Source organism: Bufo gargarizans, chromosome 5 (genome assembly GCF_014858855.1).
Source record: "Bufo gargarizans isolate SCDJY-AF-19 chromosome 5, ASM1485885v1, whole genome shotgun sequence".
In the NCBI taxonomy this organism is placed as follows: domain Eukaryota; kingdom Metazoa; phylum Chordata; class Amphibia; order Anura; family Bufonidae; genus Bufo; species Bufo gargarizans.
This window is the reverse complement of record NC_058084.1, coordinates 451,061,584-451,081,187: the sequence shown is the minus strand read 5'-3', so window position 1 is coordinate 451,081,187 and position 19,604 is coordinate 451,061,584. Positions and strand designations below refer to the sequence as shown.

General features: G+C 41.4%; 1 protein-coding gene across 1 annotated transcript in view; it reads left to right on the top strand.

The window, feature by feature from the left end:
* Nucleotides 1-2,643: 2,643 nt before the first annotated feature.
* PTER (phosphotriesterase related) overlaps nucleotides 2,644-19,604 on the top strand; it is a 67,780-nt gene continuing 50,819 nt past the window's right edge. The window contains exon 1 of the mRNA XM_044294104.1: nucleotides 2,644-2,715. The gene's annotated coding sequence lies outside the window, so the exon portion shown is untranslated. The remainder of the gene's footprint in view (nucleotides 2,716-19,604) is intronic.

Genomic DNA, 19,604 nt, shown 5'->3' with positions numbered 1-19,604 from the left:
TTGCATCTGCCCATCAGGGTTACTTATCTTTCCCTGGACCTTTCTCACGTGGCTGTTGATTAACTGTGGGTTTCTCCCAGGAGGTTGGGTCCTGCAACTGGGGTGTCTTCAGAGCTAACTAAGGCTCTCTTGGCTTCAGGCAGGCTGGATCTTCTCACTAGCCTCCTGGTCATAGCTAGCAGCCAGGGCTATCAAGCTGCATGTCAGGAGGAGGCTTTCTAACCTCTGTCTTCTCAGACTCCTGACTCTGCACACACTCTCCCTGTGGGCCTGGACATTTATACTAGGGGCTCCCTATCTCCCTCTAGTGTCTGGGATGTCTAACTACACCCAACTAGGCCTGCTATTGCATCATACAGGGGTACATTACATATCAAAAACACATTAGAAAATACATTAAATGCACAATTAAATATAACATTTCTGTTCCTTGTGAGTAGGAGTAACGCGCACACCAATTAACCCTTGTGTAGTGCCCACCCCTACCCAGTGGGACACTACACATGTCTGTATAGTAGGCTCTGTTCTGTTACCATATCTGTGTAGTAATCTTGGTTCTGTTACCATATCTGTGTAGTAATCTTGGTTCTGTTACCATATCTGTATAGTAATCTTGGTTCTGTTACCATATCTGTGTAGTAATCTTGGTTCTGTTACCATGTCTGTATAGTAGGCTTGGTTCTATTACCATATCTGTGTAGTAATCTTGGTTCTGTTACCATATCTGTGTAGTAATCTTGGTTCTGTTACCATGTCTGTATAGTAGGCTTGGTTCTGTTGCCATATCTGTGTAGTAATCTTGGTTCTGTTGCCATATCTGTGTAGTAATCTTGGTTCTGTTACCATATCTGTGTAGTAATCTTGGTTCTGTTACCATATCTGTGTAGTAATCTTGGTTCTGTTACCATTTCTGTGTAGTAATCTTGGTTCTGTTACCATGTCTGTATAGTAATCTTGGTTCTGTTACCATATCTGTGTAGTAATCTTGGTTCTGTTACCATATCTGTGTAGTAATCTTGGTTCTGTTACCATGTCTGTATAGTAGGCTTGGTTCTGTTACCATATCTGTGTAGTAATCTTGGTTCTGTTACCATATCTGTGTAGTAATCTTGGTTCTGTTACCATATCTGTGTAGTAATCTTGGTTCTGTTACCATTTCTGTGTAGTAATCTTGGTTCTGTTACCATGTCTGTATAGTAATCTTGGTTCTGTTACCATGTCTGTATAGTAGGCTTGGTTCTGTTGCCATATCTGTGTAGTAATCTTGGTTCTGTTGCCATATCTGTGTAGTAATCTTGGTTCTGTTACCATATCTGTGTAGTAATCTTGGTTCTGTTACCATATCTGTGTAGTAATCTTGGTTCTGTTACCATTTCTGTGTAGTAATCTTGGTTCTGTTACCATGTCTGTATAGTAATCTTGGTTCTGTTACCATATCTGTGTTGTAATCTTGGTTCTGTTACCATATCTGTGTAGTAATCTTGGTTCTGTTACCATGTCTGTATAGTAGGCTTGGTTCTGTTACCATATCTGTGTAGTAATCTTGGTTCTGTTACCATATCTGTGTAGTAATCTTGGTTCTGTTACCATATCTGTGTAGTAATCTTGGTTCTGTTACCATATCTGTGTAGTAATCTTGGTTCTGTTACCATTTATGTGTAGTAATCTTGGTTCTGTTACCATGTCTGTATAGTAATCTTGGTTCTGTTACCATATCTGTGTAGTAATCTTGGTTCTGTTACCATATCTGTGTAGTAATCTTGGTTCTGTTACCATGTCTGTATAGTAGGCTTGGTTCTGTTACCATATCTGTGTAGTAATCTTGGTTCTGTTACCATATCTGTGTAGTAATCTTGGTTCTGTTACCATATCTATGTAGTAATCTTGGTTCTGTTAGCATATCTGTGTAGTAGGCTCGGTTCTGTTACCATGTCTGTATAGTAATCTTGTTTCTGTTACCATATCTGTATAGTAATCTTGGTTCTGTTACCATATCTGTGTAGTAATCTTGGTTCTGATCCATGTCTGTATAGTAATCTTGTTTCTGTTACCATATCTATGTAGTAGGCTCGGTTCTGTTACCATGTCTTCATAGTAGGCTCGGTTCTGTTACCATGTCTGTGTAGTAGTCTTGGTTCTGTTACCATATCTATGTAGTAGTCTTGGTTCTGTTACCATATCTATGTAGTAGTCTTGGTTCTGTTACCATATCTGTGTAGTAATCTTGGTTCTGTCACTATATCTATGTAGTAGACTCGGTTCTGTTACCATATCTGTGTAGTAGGCTCGGTTCTGTTACCATATCTGTGTAGTAGGCTCGGTTCTGTTACCATATCTGTGTAGTAGGCTCGGTTCTGTTACCATGTCTGTGCAGATAACATTTTGCGTGCATGAAACGAAGCAGCTGATTCTACAGGAATTGTTTGCAGCGCCTTTCCCTTTGAAGAGAAATGCTCTATGACCGCTCCGCCGCACCCCCTCCTTCCTAGAGAAAACCACATGACACTGTGGCAGTGAACGCAGTCATGGTATATACCAGACACAACAGCCCAGTGGGGGTTAAAGTACAAGCTGCTGGGGCTGCACTGACCAATCTTCTGTCTCATTGCATCCTCCAATCACTTGTGGATTTGCATTCGGACAGTTCTTCTGGTCAGGCAGTGCAAAGAAAACTTCTCTCACTTTCCATGCAAGCAGCAAGCTATAAGGGAGCAGGTAGGCAGCACATTCTATTAGGGCATATTCATACTCGGCAGATTTGTTGCAGAAATTTCTACGACTGTCCTATTCATCTGAATGCAAAAATCCACGCACTGCAGAAACATTCTCTCCAACAAATTCTGCCCCATGTGAGGGTGGTTTGGGAACAAAGAAAAAGGTTTGGTATTGTGTTCACCAGTAAGAAACAATAAAAAATATTGCAATTTATACCTTCTAATGGCTAACTAAAATAAATGATGTTGTAAGCAGTGTCGTAGTTGGGTACTTAGGGCCCACCAGTGTAACTGATTCTGGGGGCCACCTTAGGGCCCTCCTGCACACAAACTTTTTTTTTTACATGTCCGTACCGTTCCCTTCATTGGGGCCGCAAAAAAAAATGACTCTGTGTCTGTATGTCCGCATGGCCGTTCTGCAAAATGCTAGAACACGTCCTATTATTGTCGGCATTACAGACGAGGATAGGACGGTTCTATCAGAGGTCGGCTGTTCTGTTCCGCAAAATACGGAATGCACACACCCGGTATCCATGTTTTGCGGATCCACAATTTGCAGACTGCAAACCATCCAACGGTCGTGTTCATGAGCACTTTGGCCTACGGATCCGTCATGGAAAAAACTATTCCGTTATCATAATACAACCGCATGCATCCGTCCTTGAACAGATCCAGTCGTATTATGTCTTCTATAGCCATGACGGCTCTGTCATGAACACCACTGAAAGTCAATGGGGAACGGATCCGTTTTCTATTGTTCAAGGAAGAGTCCCAGCAGTCGTGTCTTCAATCAATCAATAGGATATTTATTTCAACAAAGAAATGTCCACAATCCTGGACGCGTTTCGGCTAGCATGCCTTCATCAACAGGTACAGATATATAAAATGACCTAGTTTATATAAGGGAATATACTCCTCCCCTTTTGACAACCTCACCTACTCCCATTATCTACACAGATGATGGGAGGGGTCCATAATTAACAAAGAAAATACACCCATCATTAACACTATAAGTGGGTCTGTGTCTCAGACTATGTTTCACAATCACATATATGCAAAAAAAATTATTCAAAACCATATGTACATTTATATGTATTTATATATATATATGCCATACATTGCCAGGAATAAGATCCCTCACCGAATATTAGAAGTCTGAAAAATAAAAAATAAGTATAATGTTAGCTTACTAAATATGCATAATCTCATAATCCCTATTAAGGCCTCTGGGATGTAAGGTATCCAACGTATGGATCCAATACGCCTCTCTGCGCAACAGCAACTTCTTCAGATCACCTCCTCTCCTAGGTCTTTTGACCTGTTCCAATACTTGAAACCTCAACTGTGCAATCCCATGTTTGCACTGTTCAAAATGAAATGGGATAGGTAACAATACATTTTTTGTGTGGATGGTAGATTTATGTTTCCCAATGCGATCCCTAATCGTTTGTGTAGTCTCCCCAATATATAGTAGGCCACGCATTTTATCAAATATATCACATTGGTAGATTCACACGTGAAGAAACCCTCAATCGAGAAAGGGCGCCCACTATGGGGATGAAAAAATGTAGAACCTCTGATTATATGGGAACATTGGGAACAGTGCAAACATGGGAACGTGCCCTTACGTTGTGTCGCTAATACTGATTGTTTCAGGGTCTTCTTTGTGCTTCCAATATCTGAATGTACCAATTTATCCCTGTAACTAGAGTTCTTCTTGTTACATATCAGAGGTGGATTTTTGAATTCTTCAATAATAGGATAAGCCTTCTGCAACAGAGGCCAATGTTTCCGGATGATATTGTCCAATCTCTGGTTAAAGGGATGAAATTTATGTACTAGTGCTACCCTAGATGACACATCTCGAGATGATTTATCAGATTCAGTGAGTTTTATTTGTGTTTGACTCAGGATAGAACGGGGATAACCCCTTTGTTCTAATCGCTGAGTCATCTCATTCATCCTGACAAGTTGCATGTCAGGGTCAGATACAATACGCTTTACTCGCTGATACTGAGATTTAGGGATAGCTCTTTTCAATGCTGGTGGATGAGAGCTTGTGAAATGGAGGATGCTGTTCCTATCCGTATCCTATCTGTAGATAGCCTGCCATGTTGATCCTCTTTCACCATCGTATCCAGAAAGCTCACTTTTTCACTATCCTGAACCAATGTAAATTTTAAACCCTCATATGCATGGTTAAGGTGGTCAAGGAAGGTCAAAAGGGTCTCATGCGGCCCCGCCCATATGCAAAAAATGTCGTCAATAAATCTTTTCCAGAAAAGGACATTATTTGAATACCATACGGTGTTATATACTTTTAATTCCTCAAATTGTGACATATATGCATTTGCATAGGGCGGGGCCACATTCGACCCCATCGCGGTTCCCCGCCTTTGTAGGTAAAAGTCATCTTCAAACATAAAATAGTTTTCATATAATACTAATTTCAATAACTGCAAAAAAAAATCCTGTTCATCATTGGTGTATTGACTCCCACCTAATAATGATTTCACTGCTTCAACACCAGTAGCATGGTCTATAGAGGTGTACAGACTTACCACGTCTATAGTTACCAAGAGACTGTCAGGTGGAACTGTTTCCAAATCGGCTATTGTGTTGAGAAAATGCTGTGTATCAGATAAAAATGATTTTGTATCTTTAATTAAAGGAGTCAAAGCCTTTTCCAACACAATAGCCAATGGTGATAATATAGAGCCAACAGAAGCCACAATTGGTCACCCTGGGGGGTCAATTAAGGTCTTATGTACCTTGGGCAAAATATAGAAAACCGGGGTAATCGGTGTATGATTAATCAAAAAAGTATATAATTTTCCATCAATAACCCCTAAGGATAAAAATTGGTTAGCTATTAGCATAATTTTATCTTTGATACGAAACACCGGATCCCCTGATAATTTCATATAAGTGTCTTCATCTGAAAGTTGACGCATTACTTCTGCAACATATTTTTCCCGATCCATTAGTACAATAGCCCCGCCTTTATCCGCAGGCTTCAAAATAAGACTATTGGCTATTGTGTTGGAAAAGGCTTTGACTCCTTTGATTAAAGATACAAAATCATTTTTATCTGATACACAGCATTTTCTCAACACAATAGCCGATTTGGAAACAGTTCCACCTGACAGTCTCTTGGTAACTATAGACGTGGTAAGTCTGTACACCTCTATAGACCATGCTACTGGTGTTGAAGCAGTGAAATCATTATTAGGTGGGAGTCAATACACCAATGATGAACAGGATTTTTTTTTGCAGTTATTGAAATTAGTATTATATGAAAACTATTTTATGTTTGAAGATGACTTTTACCTACAAAGGCGGGGAACCGCGATGGGGTCGAATGTGGCCCCGCCCTATGCAAATGCATATATGTCACAATTTGAGGAATTAAAAGTATATAAATTAAATTGGATGATACAGGGTTAATAGTGGCTCACCCTTTAGATGACCAGGTCAGGTGCTCTCACTAAGGTGTGGTTCACCCAAACCACATTGGCAAGTAAGAAATTATATATAGTATATAGTGGGCACTCAATAACTGGCGCTACACATCAGGTCCCTCTGATATTAATCACAGTACATTTTATTCAACAATAGTTACAATATATTAAAATAAAACAGTAGTCTATCTATAGGTTCCAGATAAGTGACTTAGAATCCTGTAAAATTGTCCAATAAAATTCGCATGTGTGAATATATGCGCTATTATTTGCGCTTCAAAGAGTCTCAATCATATAGATCGTTACTGGGGAATATAGTCCTCGGTCTCACTCAATAGCAGTACTGAGTAGTTACTCACTGTTTGATGTCCTGGTTAGCTTGTCTCAGCCTGTGGCGGCGTCCCACCACAGGTCAGCGCACTCACCCGACTTCCTTGCTGTGTTATGATGTTAAATTACCACAATATCGCTGTGATAGTTAGCCACCTCCTCGTAACTCACAGTTATATGTCCCCACGTGTTGCTGGCGTCCTGCGTATTTTCAGCAGTCCACGTGATCAGGACTTCAGGATGTCTTTGTTCCTTTGTTAGTTGAGGATTCCTGTAGAGGATCGGGGGTGGTATCAAACAGCCGTCTAGCTGGTTTTTCCTATAGCTGATCAGCTTATATTTCCAATGTAGAGAGGTGTCTTTTCAATATAAGGATCCCATCCGCTATACGCGTTTCGAGGTCTCAGACCTCTTCCTCAGTAGCTGGTTATGAGATCCTCCATTCCTTCCTTATATATCCATACAGGTTACACCTCTATTAATTGATCCGAGTTCAATATAAAATCTGGTTTGGATTAGAGTAATTTTCCAGTCTTTCATTGTATTCCTTAGTTGCTATTATTGCTCCTTAGTCAGCTTATACTACATATATTTCCAACAAACTTTATTAACTGTGACATATAACTTCATGATAATAAAATTACAATAAACATTTCATGCGAAAATTTCATGCGAAAATTCTCCCATGCGAAAATTTCCCCTTGCGAAAATTTCTCATGCGGAAACTTTCATGCGAAAAAAACGAGCGAATATCTCGCGAAAGTTTTTTTCCTTTAAACATTCATAAAATTAATGTGATCATTATAAAATTTCCATTTGAGGCTCTTTTTCAAATATAATATTACAATAATAAAATGTCATTAAAATAATAATTTAACTAAAAATAATCTGGATTCCTATGTAGTTCATGTTGTTGATACTATATGGATGTGGGGCCCCTGGCGAAGGAGAGATCGGAGTGCCAATATTACAGCTACAGTGTCGATGTCTCATCCGCAGGGGGGACATCCGCCCTGAGGTTGTCTTTCATTTACAGAAATCCAAATATTTCAAAATCTGCATTGAGGCCTTCAGGTAACAAGGTATTGAAATCATATATACGTCTCGCTTCCTGTCTTGACATATTAGAGATATGATCCCCTCCCCTCCAATGTCTATCTATTTTTTCAAATGCCATAAATCTTAATTGGGAGGGGTCTTGGTTATGGTGATCTTTAAAATGTTTAGACAACGAGTGTTTCTCATATCCTGTTCTGATCTTAGTCATATGTTCTGCAATCCTGACCTTTAGTAGCCTTTTTGTTCTCCCTATATATTTTTTTTTGTCAACATATAGCACCCAGACTGGGGACGGACCTGGTGCTATGGCGAAGATTCATTGATGACGTGCTCTTCATCTGGCGGGGGACAGAGGAAAAATTAATATTGTTCCTCGATTATGTAAATCGGAATGAGAAGAACATCAAATTCAGTTCAAAGGTCGACAAAAAACAGATAGAATTTTTGGATCTGACTATTATGGTGGAAGATGATAAGCTGGTCTGTCAAACATACCAAAAGGATATAGCTAGAAATAGCTATATCCTTTACACAAGCTGCCATCTGCCAAGATGGCTGCTGAATATCCCTAAGGGACAATTTAGGAGGTTACGACGAAATTGCACGAAAGAAGAGGACTACATTAGAGAAGCTATGTTCATGAAGGAACAGTTTTTGATAAAACAATATCCCCTAAAACAGGTTGAGAAATCCTTAGAAGAAGTGAAAAATATGGATAGGAAAACGTTTTTTGAACAAGAAAGAGAGCCCAAAATAGGAATTGACCCCAAAATTGGAGATCTAATGAGGATTATTTTACCCTATAGTGCGCAATATAGGAAGATTGAAGCCATTATTCACAATCATTGGCATCATATCACAAATGATAAAGTGATAGGACCATATTTAACTAATGGTCCACAGGTTGTGTATACAAGAGCACCTAATCTGGCCCTTAAAATAGCACCGACTGTTAAAGATAAAAAGAACAATACTCCAAAAAATTATTTCAATCTAAAGGGATTTTATAGGTGCAATACTTGCAGTAATTGTAAAAATACTAAATTTCCGAAAAAGACAAATATTGTCTCCTCTACATCTAACGCATTTATATATGAAATCGATACATTCTTGTCATGCAATACATCAAATGTCCTGTACCTAATTGAATGCCCCTGCAAAAAACAATATATAGGGAGAACAAAAAGGCTACTAAAGGTCAGGATTGCAGAACATATGACTAAGATCAGAACAGGATATGAGAAACACTCGTTGTCTAAACATTTTAAAGATCACCATAACCAAGACCCCTCCCAATTAAGATTTATGGCATTTGAAAAAATAGATAGACATTGGAGGGGAGGGGATCATATCTCTAATATGTCAAGACAGGAAGCGAGACGTATATATGATTTCAATACCTTGTTACCTGAAGGCCTCAATGCAGATTTTGAAATATTTGGATTTCTGTAAATGAAAGACAACCTCAGGGCGGATGTCCCCCCTGCGGATGAGACATCGACACTGTAGCTGTAATATTGGCACTCCGATCTCTCCTTCGCCAGGGGCCCCACATCCATATAGTATCAACAACATGAACTACATAGGAATCCAGATTATTTTTAGTTAAATTATTATTTTAATGACATTTTATTATTGTAATATTATATTTGAAAAAGAGCCTCAAATGGAAATTTTATAATGATCACATTAATTTTATGAATGTTTAAAGGAAAAAAACTTTCGCGAGATATTCGCTCGTTTTTTTTCGCATGAAAGTTTCCGCATGAGAAATTTTCGCAAGGGGAAATTTTCGCATGGGAGAATTTTCGCATGAAATTTTCGCATGAAATGTTTATTGTAATTTTATTATCATGAAGTTATATGTCACAGTTAATAAAGTTTGTTGGAAATATATGTAGTATAAGCTGACTAAGGAGCAATAATAGCAACTAAGGAATACAATGAAAGACTGGAAAATTACTCTAATCCAAACCAGATTTTATATTGAACTCGGATCAATTAATAGAGGTGTAACCTGTATGGATATATAAGGAAGGAATGGAGGATCTCATAACCAGCTACTGAGGAAGAGGTCTGAGACCTCGAAACGCGTATAGCGGATGGGATCCTTATATTGAAAAGACACCTCTCTACATTGGAAATATAAGCTGATCAGCTATAGGAAAAACCAGCTAGACGGCTGTTTGATACCACCCCCGATCCTCTACAGGAATCCTCAACTAACAAAGGAACAAAGACATCCTGAAGTCCTGATCACGTGGACTGCTGAAAATACGCAGGACGCCAGCAACACGTGGGGACATATAACTGTGAGTTACGAGGAGGTGGCTAACTATCACAGCGATATTGTGGTAATTTAACATCATAACACAGCAAGGAAGTCGGGTGAGTGCGCTGACCTGTGGTGGGACGCCGCCACAGGCTGAGACAAGCTAACCAGGACATCAAACAGTGAGTAACTACTCAGTACTGCTATTGAGTGAGACCGAGGACTATATTCCCCAGTAACGATCTATATGATTGAGACTCTTTGAAGCGCAAATAATAGCGCATATATTCACACATGCGAATTTTATTGGACAATTTTACAGGATTCTAAGTCACTTATCTGGAACCTATAGATAGACTACTGTTTTATTTTAATATATTGTAACTATTGTTGAATAAAATGTACTGTGATTAATATCAGAGGGACCTGATGTGTAGCGCCAGTTATTGAGTGCCCACTATATACTATATTAAAAGTATATAACACCGTATGGTATTCAAATAATGTCCTTTTCTGGAAAAGATTTATTGACGACATTTTTTGCATATGGGCGGGGCCGCATGAGACCCTTTTGACCTTCCTTGACCACCTTAACCATGCATATGAGGGTTTAAAATTTACATTGGTTCAGGATAGTGAAAAATTAAGCTTTCTGGATACGATAGTGAAAAAGGATCAACATGGCAGGCTATCTACAGATTTATTTAGGAAGGATACGGATAGGAACAGCATCCTCCACTTCACAAGCTCTCATCCACCAGCATTGAAAAGAGCTATCCCTAAATCTCAGTATCAGCGAGTAAAGCGTATTGTATCTGACCCTGACATGCAACTTGTCAGGATGAATGAGATGACTCAGCGATTAGAACAAAGGGGTTATCCCCGTTCTATCCTGAGTCAAACACAAATAAAACTCACTGAATCTGATAAATCATCTCGGGGTGTGTCATCTAGGGTAGCACTAGTACATAAATTTCATCTCTTTAACCAGAGATTGGACAATATCATCCGGAAACATTGGCCTCTGTTGCAGAAGGCTTATCCTATTATTGAAGAATTCAAAAATCCACCTCTGATATGTAACAAGAAGAACTCTAGTTACAGGGATAAATTGGTACATTCAGATATTGGAAGCACAAAGAAGACCCTGAAACAATCAGTATTAGCGACACAACGTAAGGGCACGTTCCCATGTTTGCACTGTTCCCAATGTTCCCATATAATCAGAGGTTCTACATTTTTTCATCCCCATAGTGGGCGCCCTTTCTCGATTGAGGGTTTCTTCACGTGTGAATCTACCAATGTGATATATTTGATAAAATGCCCTTGTGGCCTACTATATATTGGGGAGACTACACAAACGATTAGGGATTGCATTGGGAAACATAAATCTACCATCTGCACAAAAAATGTATTGTTACCTATCCCATTTCATTTTGAACAGTGCAAACATGGGATTGCACAGTTGAGGTTTCAAGTATTGGAACAGGTCAAAAGACCTAGGAGAGGAGGTGATCTGAAGAAGTTGCTGTTGCGCAGAGAGGCGTATTGGATCCATACGTTGGATACCTTACATCCCAGAGGCCTTAATAGGGATTATGAGATTATGCATATTTAGTAAGCTAACATTATACTTATTTTTTATTTTTCAGACTTCTAATATTCGGTGAGGGATCTTATACCTGGCAATGTATGGCATAAATATATATATAAATACATATAAATGTACATATGGTTTTCAAATTTTTTTTTTTGCATATATGTGATTGTGAAACATAGTCTGAGACACAGACCCACTTATAGTGTTAATGATGGGTGTATTTTCTTTGTTAATTATGGACCCTTCCCATCATCTGTGTAGATAATGGGAGTAGGTGAGGTTGTCAAAAGGGGAGGAGTATATTCCCTTATATAAACTAGGTCATTTTATATATCTGTACCTGTTGATGAAGGCATGCTAGCCGAAACGCGTCCAGGATTGTAGACATTTCTTTGTTGAAATAAATATCCTATTGATTGATTGAAGACACGACTGCTGGGACTCTTCCTTGAATATACGTGGATTTATTCCTATCCCGTGCAACGTGCAAAACAGAGTGAGTGCCGACTATTTTCTCCCGTTTTCTATTGTGTCAGATTGTGTCAGAGAAAACGGATCCGTCCCCATTGACTTACATTGTGTGTCAGGACGGATCCGTCTTGCTCTGCACCACATCGCAGACAGAAAAACACTGCTTGCAGCGTTTTTTTCTCCGCGATTGGGACGCAACCAAACGGAACGGAATGCATTCTGGTGCACTCCGTTTTGTTCAGTTCAGTTTTGTTCCATTGACAATAAATGGGGACAAAACTGAAGCGTTTTTTTGCGGTATTGAGATCCTATGACAGATCTCAATAGCGGAATTGAAAACGCAGATGTGAAAGTAGCACAATATAGCAATAAGACAGCACTACTCACTGGACACTTCCAGCTGATCCAATTTGTGGCGGTGCCTGCAGCGTCGAGTTCCGGGCTTTTGGTCCCCACAAACGTCAGATAATGGTATAAATCCACGGCACTCCAATAATTCTTTCTCTTCTGAAGTTTATTTGCACCGAAACGAGCAACGTTTCGACCTATCCGGTCTTTATCAAGCTTGAAACGGTCGAAACGTTGCTAGTTTCGGTGCAAATAAACTTCAGAAGAGAAAGAATTATTGGAGTGCCGTGGCTTTATACCATTATCTGACGTGACAGTAGCCTTACAGCAATAACAGAAATAATAAAGATGAAGTATGATGGCAGACGTTCACAGCTAAATGCACAGACATACATGTGGCAGAATGTACACATATATGGATATCCTGCACTTAAGTCAGTCAGAAGCAAGACACACGCAGCGCACACCAATCACTCATTGGACGTATGTGACACACGAGACACTTAGGCTAGGCCTACACAACAACATGTGTCGCGTGACAATTTTTATAATGATAGTGTATAGTGTCGCAATGCGACGTGACAGTCGCAGAGAAATCCATCTCGCAGTGCGACACCGTAGACTATAATTATAAAAATTGTAGCGCGACAAATGACGTCGTGTAGACCTAGCCTAATACATGGCTGACATGCCACTTATGCATATGTCACATGCTGCACATACACCACTGATACATAGAACATACAGTGGGGGAAATAATTATTTGACCCCTCACTGATTTTGTAAGTTTGTCCAATGACAAAGAAATGAAAAGTCTCAGAACAGTATCATTTCAATGGTAGGTTTATTGTAACAGTGGCAGATAGCACATCAAAAGGAAAATCGAAAAAATAACTTTAAATAAAAGATAGCAACTGATTTGCATTTCATTGAGTGAAATAAGTATTTGAACCCCTACCAACCATTAAGAGTTCTGGCTCCCACAGAGTGGTTAGACACTTCTACTCAATTAGTCACCCTCATTAAGGACACCTGTCTTAACTAGTCACCTGTATAAAAGACACCTGTCCACAGAATCAATCAATCAAGCAGACTCCAAACTCTCCAACATGGGAAAGACCAAAGAGCTGTCCAAGGATGTCAGAGACAAAATTGTAGACCTGCACAAGGCTGGAATGGGCTACAAAACCATTAGCAAGAAGCTGGGAGAGAAGGTGACAACTGTTGGTGCGATTGTTCGAAAATGGAAGGAGCACAAAATGACCATCAATCGACCTCGCTCTGGGGCTCCACGCAAGATCTCACCTCGTGGGGTGTCAATGGTTCTGAGAAAGGTGAAAAAGCATCCTAGAACTACACGGGAGGAGTTAGTTAATGACCTCAAATTAGCAGGGACCACAGTCACCAAGAAAACCATTGGAAACACATTACACCGCAATGGATTAAAATCCTGCAGGGCTCGCAAGGTCCCCCTGCTCAGGAAGGCACATGTGCAGGCCCGTCTGAAGTTTGCCAATGAACACCTGAATGATTCAGAGAGTGACTGGGAGAAGGTGCTGTGGTCTGATGAGACCAAAATAGAGCTCTTTGGCATTAACTCAACTCGCTGTGTTTGGAGGAAGAAAAATGCTGCCTATGACCCCCAAAACACCGTCCCCACCGTCAAGCATGGGGGTGGAAACATTTTGCTTTGGGGGTGTTTTTCTGCTAAGGGCACAGGACAACTTATTCGCATAAACGGGAAAATGGACGGAGCCATGTATCGTGAAATCCTGAGCGACAACCTCCTTCCCTCTGCCAGGAAACTGAAAATGGGTCGTGGATGGGTGTTCCAGCACGACAATGACCCAAAACATACAGCAAAGGCAACAAAGGAGTGGCTCAAGAAGAAGCACATTAAGGTCATGGAGTGGCCTAGTCAGTCTCCGGACCTTAATCCAATCGAAAACCTATGGAGGGAGCTCAAGCTCAGAGTTGCACAGAGACAGCCTCGAAACCTTAGGGATTTAGAGATGATCTGCAAAGAGGAGTGGACCAACATTCCTCCTAAAATGTGCGCAAACTTGGTCATCAATTACAAGAAACGTTTGACCTCTGTGCTTGCAAACAAGGGTTTTTCCACCAAGTATTAAGTCTTTTTTTGTTAGAGGGTTCAAATACTTATTTCACTCAATGAAATGCAAATCAGTTGCTATCTTTTATTTAAAGTTATTTTTTCGATTTTCCTTTTGATGTGCTATCTGCCACTGTTACAATAAACCTACCATTGAAATGATACTGTTCTGAGACTTTTCATTTCTTTGTCATTGGACAAACTTACAAAATCAGTGAGGGGTCAAATAATTATTTCCCCCACTGTATATAGCACACACCAATCACACATAGGAAACACGCAATGCACACACCAAGACATTTATGCCTAACCCTATTAAGTGTAGCACACTTAGGGGGGTTAAAGGGGTTTCCTCACTTCAGCAATTGGCATTTATCATGTAGGGAAAGTTAATACAAGGCACTTACTAATGTTTTGTGATTATCCATATTGCCTCCTTTCTATCACATTATACACAGCTCGTATCCGTGGTTATTACCACCGTGTAATCCACCAGCGGTGGCCGTGTTTGCACACTATAGGTAAAGGTGTTGGCCTACGTGCACTTCCAGCCTTTCCCTATAGTGTGTAAGCAGGGCCACCACTGCTGGATTACACAGTGGTAATAACCACGGATATGTTCTGTGTATAATGTGATGGAAATGAGGCAATATGGAGTATCACAATACATTAGTAAGTGCCTTGTATTAACTGCATGATAAATGCTATTTACTGAAGTGAGACAACCCCTTTAATCCCTTTAAGCATAAATGTCTGGCATGAAATTTACCAAATCTTAACCTCCTCAGATTGCACATAATCTACAGTATATTTAATAGGGTTGTCCTACCATAATGACCTATTGCCTATCTACAGTATAGGTGATAAATATCAGATTGCTGGGGTCTGACTGCTGGAACACCCACTGATCGTGAAAAAAGGGGTTCTGAGACATTCAATTACATTACCACCAATCTATGTACACAAGGGTCATAAGACCACATTCCCTTGATCATGAAGGTCCCAGAAGTCAGACCCCCATCAATCAGACACTTGTCGTGTCATAGCTGTTGGACCTTTTCACATTCTGTCACGGCTGTAAGTGAGCAACACACAGTAAATAGCAACTGACCAGACTCAAACTAGGGAGGATAACGGGTGACCCCTGTCAGACCCTAAAAGCTCTCCCTAAGCTGCTATGCACATGTCCAGATCCATATGGTGGATCGAGACATGCCCGCGTACCTCAGGCTGATGACCACTGAAACCCCTACAATAGTGGAAGGGGCACGGCCACCGGTGCCCTGCTCAGTATATGGACGGAACCGGGGTCGCCTCGGATCCAGTCAGCAAAGAAACAGAAACACACAATGTCTGAACACTTATCTGAAGGATCTGCAGCTGCAGTGAAAACAGATCCAAAGTCAGCAGACAATATCCGAAGTACTTGCTTCAGCAGAACACAGATCCAGTGAAAAGATATCACACAGGTGAAGATACTCAAGCGAGAGATACAGCTCAAATGAAAAGTATAATCCGCACCTCTACAAAGGAGGAGGGGTGATATAAAGGCAGCTAAATCAAACACAGGAGGGACAGCTGGGAGGAAGGAAACAGAAAGTAAAGACCTCATCACAGGGGCGGAGAAACAGGGCAGAGGGAACTCCTCCAAGCTCTAGTAGTGACATCATCACAGGGGTGGAGAAACAGAGCTGTGAGAACGTCTCAAAGCTCTGGTAGTGACACATTCCCTATCTTTAAAGGTTTTCTTTTGGTGTAAAAAGTAAAAAATAAAATTAAAATAAAAAATCTGGGCCAAAATATGTGTCAAACTAAAAAAGAAATGCTCGCCTGGTAAAGGGCCTGTGTCCACTTTTCTAGTTATCCTCTATCCACAGGATCGGGGATAACTAAGTGATCCGTGGGAGTCTGAACGCTGGAGCCCCCACTGATCCCCCTTCTTGACTGAATGGTAGGCTGCTGCCTCTCCATCCATTCTCTATGGGGTCGCCAGAGATGGCGGAGTACATCACTGGCTATTTCCAGTGGTCCCAAAGAGAATAAATGGAGCAGCAGGGCATATGTGTGGCCTGCCACACCATCAAAAATGGGGAACAGGACCCGTTCCTGGAATCAGTGGGGGGGGGGTCGCAGAATCGGACCCCACTAATCATATAGTTAGGCACTATGGTCTGGAGAGGATAACTTGAAAACCTGGACAACCCCTTTAAATCCTTCACCACTCCACCACCAGTATCTCTTTACATGGCAGCAGTGATGCCTGTAAATACGGAATATCATCACTGCTGCCATGTAAACCATACGTGTCAGTACTGGAGAATGTGACGCACTGGGCAGAATTTTTCAGTTATAAGTCCAACCCCCTTTGCAGTTCATAACCTTTAACAAAGCCCAAGCAAAGGTGCTAGAGGACCAATGTGAGCAAAGGGCACAAACGGAGGGTCATAACTGAAACAGAGGCATTAGGGTCACCTGAGGCAGGGTAATAGTGGGGATCATGGCCGGCATCAGCACCCGGCATACCCGGGCAAGTGTCGGGGGCCCACAGCACAGCTGCCTGTTGTGACAAACCCCCCGCCAATCCCGTCGTACTATGCCACAGTTGCCATACAGGTCTCCACTAGAGACTTCTGGAGGCGAATCCACTGTGAGCACAGAAGACGTTTAAGATTGGTTGGTGGGCCCAGAAAGGATGCAATCACGATTGTATGTACAATCGGTAAAAGTAAAATTACAGATTTCACGCTGGAAATCAAATTAATTTGCTGCCACCACTCTTCGTATTGAATCGGGGCGAAGAGACCCCGGCTAGCTAATCCTAAAGGGACTAAATGGTTATTTGCAACCTAGCTAGTACATTAACAATTTATAAAAATAACACAATTTGGTAGTATGTCTTCTGAGGACAGAGTTCTTAGCATAGATCAGGTCATCAAGTAACAAGGGCAAAACTGGAACGATGAAATCGTTAGTTTTTATTCTAAAACTACACACAAAAATATATATATTAAAGCTGACAGATAAATATACCTGCCAGTTGAACAGATTGGTTTGGATAGAAATAGGTAAGAGGTGGAAGGGAATACAATGTCTGTAAGTTCAGAATTACCGTGGTAGTGTCCAGTAATAGGTAAAGTCTTTGAAATAATAATCCAAGATGGTGGGGTGCCCGTGTCCCTGCGGGCGGTCGTGATGTTAGTCGACGTCAGATGGTAGAAGAAGGACGCAGGACCTGAGTGTGTCACTGTTTATACCTACTCTGAAGCGGGGAGTGGTTATGACACGTTCAGGTCCAGCCTTGGGTAATTGGAACAGGGGCAGTCCTTTGCCCCATAGGGAGAAAATCTGGCAGAATCTTTGCTTTGCCCATTTCTCCATATCCCGTAAGTCCAATCAAGAAATATAGTTGATATTGATAATCAGTACAATTTTACGCATCATCTGATAACAAATACGACTAAAAGATAATACAGGGTGCCTGAGAACCTTTATATCTCAGAGCGGGAATCTCTGATTTGCCCGCGGGTTTCCTAGAAGGTGGCTTAGAAGAACCAAAACCATCTCTGAAAAGATGGTTCCTTTCACATTTCCATAACCCATGAAATATTAGGAAAATATGGGAAAAATATGAAGCTTATGGATTGAAGGGGACTTTCAGGTCATCTTCCTTCCTGTACCAACCAGCTGTGTGATAAGGATCTGTCCTTTTCTTCTGAAGCTCGCTGCCCAGGCTAAAGGTGTGAGACCCCTGCTGGTATTGGAGACACTATGGCTGCAGAAAGACCAGGTTTATGAGGTTCTGTCATAAGAGAACTAGATGGATGGGTACTCAACTTGGCATGGGCAGGAAAGGTTTGTCACAAGGTGGTGATAATGGCACCTCTGCTGTGTGAATTACTTTTTTAGTCAAAAGAGAAGATTCTTAGTGAAGGCTCTTTTGTCTTTGTGATTGTGAAATAAGATAGGGCCAGGGGCTATCCATAGTATTCAGTATATTGTGCAGACTAGATGGTTCTTATCTGCCGACACATTCTATGTTTCTATATTTCTATGTTGTATGGCGCATTTGCGATTTCCTAGTATCGCAAAGCGTCACACCTCCCCCCTTTGGAAGATTGGGGAAGGAGTGGTCAGCAAGACTGGGACTGAAGCAATCCCAACTCCCTATTTGAGCTCGTTACAGCGGGAAAGTCCGTCAGCATTCTGATGGCGACTTCCCGGTTTGTGCTGAATCGTGAAATCGTACTGTTGGAGCGCTAAGCTCCAGCGGAGAAGTTTTCCGTTGGTACCAGAAGTACGTTTCAGCCAGCTGAGAGGGTTGTGATCTGTGATGACCATGAAGGTTCGTCCATATAGGTACGATTGTAGTTTCTGTAGGGCCCATACGATCGCTAGGCACTCTTTCTCAGTGGTGCAGTATGCGGTTTCCCGTGGGAGTAGTTTTCGGCTCAGGTAGAGGACAGGGTGCTTATTCCCGGTTGCGTCCACCTGACTAAGGACGGCTCCCAGACCGTGGTCTGAGGCGTCAGTTTGTACTAGGAACTGACGGGAGAAGTCGGGAGCTTGAAGGACAGGAGCGCTAGCTAGCGCTTCCTTCAGGGCCCGAAATGCCTGTTCTAGTTCCGAGTTCCATGTGACCGTGTTGGGTTGTTTTTTGCCCGTTGCATCGGTCAGTGGTTTAGCCAGAGTACTATAGGATGGAACAAACTTCCTATAGTACCCTGCCGTTCCCAGAAATGCCTGTATTTGTTTTTTGGTGTTAGGCCGTGGCCATGCTACAATGGCATCGACCTTCCCTATCTGAGGTTTCAGGGTCTGGCTGCCTACTCTGTGTCCTAAGTACTGAACCTCTGTCATGGCAATCTGACATTTGTTGGGCTTAACGGTCAGATTGGCAGCGGACAGTCTTCCCAATACCTGTGACAGATGGTCAAGGTGATCTTCCCAGGTTGGACTATATATGGCTATATCGTCCAGATATGCTAGGGCATAACCTTGCATTCCTTCCAACAGTTCATTCATGGCCCGCTGAAAGGTGGCGGGCGCATTCTTCATCCCAAAGGGCATACGAGTAAACTCATAGAGGCCAAAAGGGGTGATGAATGCGGATTTCGCTCTCGCCTCTGGCGCAAGCGGAATCTGCCAGTATCCACGGCTCAAGTCCATGATTGTTAGATAGCTGGCGGACGCCAGCTGATCCAGCAATTCATCAATTCGAGGCATGGGATACGCATCG